The sequence below is a fragment of the Penaeus monodon genome, chromosome 29 (genome assembly GCF_015228065.2).
Source record: "Penaeus monodon isolate SGIC_2016 chromosome 29, NSTDA_Pmon_1, whole genome shotgun sequence".
NCBI lineage: Eukaryota > Metazoa > Arthropoda > Malacostraca > Decapoda > Penaeidae > Penaeus > Penaeus monodon.
In genome coordinates this window covers 7,008,066-7,008,585 of record NC_051414.1, presented here as the reverse complement: position 1 = coordinate 7,008,585, position 520 = coordinate 7,008,066, and positions in this window count along the sequence as shown.

Sequence of the window (520 nt, the reverse complement as noted above, 5' to 3'; positions counted from 1 at the left end):
ATGCCCCGGCCCCGCCCCCCGCCCCCCCGCTGCCAGGTGAGGAGCCAAGCAGGTGTTTGGCAGACAGTGTGCGTGAGGCAGTGATCGTGGGAGGACGTCTCGCTCTTCGCCTCAGTTGAGTTCTGTGTGAGAGTGCTGTGCGTGCTGCCGACCCTGAGCGCATACGGTAAGTAAAATCATTTAGCTTTATTCTCTTCAGTCGACTGTCAGTTAAGAAACGTGTGTGTATTTTCGTTCGTTCTTGTATTAAAACTTGAGGATATCTGCATTGGATAAGCCAACATCAGCAGTGGATTTCTCAGGTCAGCGGTGCGGTATATATTCCCTCTATATGGCGGAATAAAGATCAAACATTTTACAAACTCATGAAGAACAAACGACAAGGTTGTTTTCACAAATAAAACCGAAAACAAAACGAACTTTTAGCTTAGAAAGGGAGACGTGACAGACTAACCAAGACGCAAATCACGAACGTTTTTGTTTCCTGGTCCGTCGTACTGCGGCAAGATTTTCCTCGCTT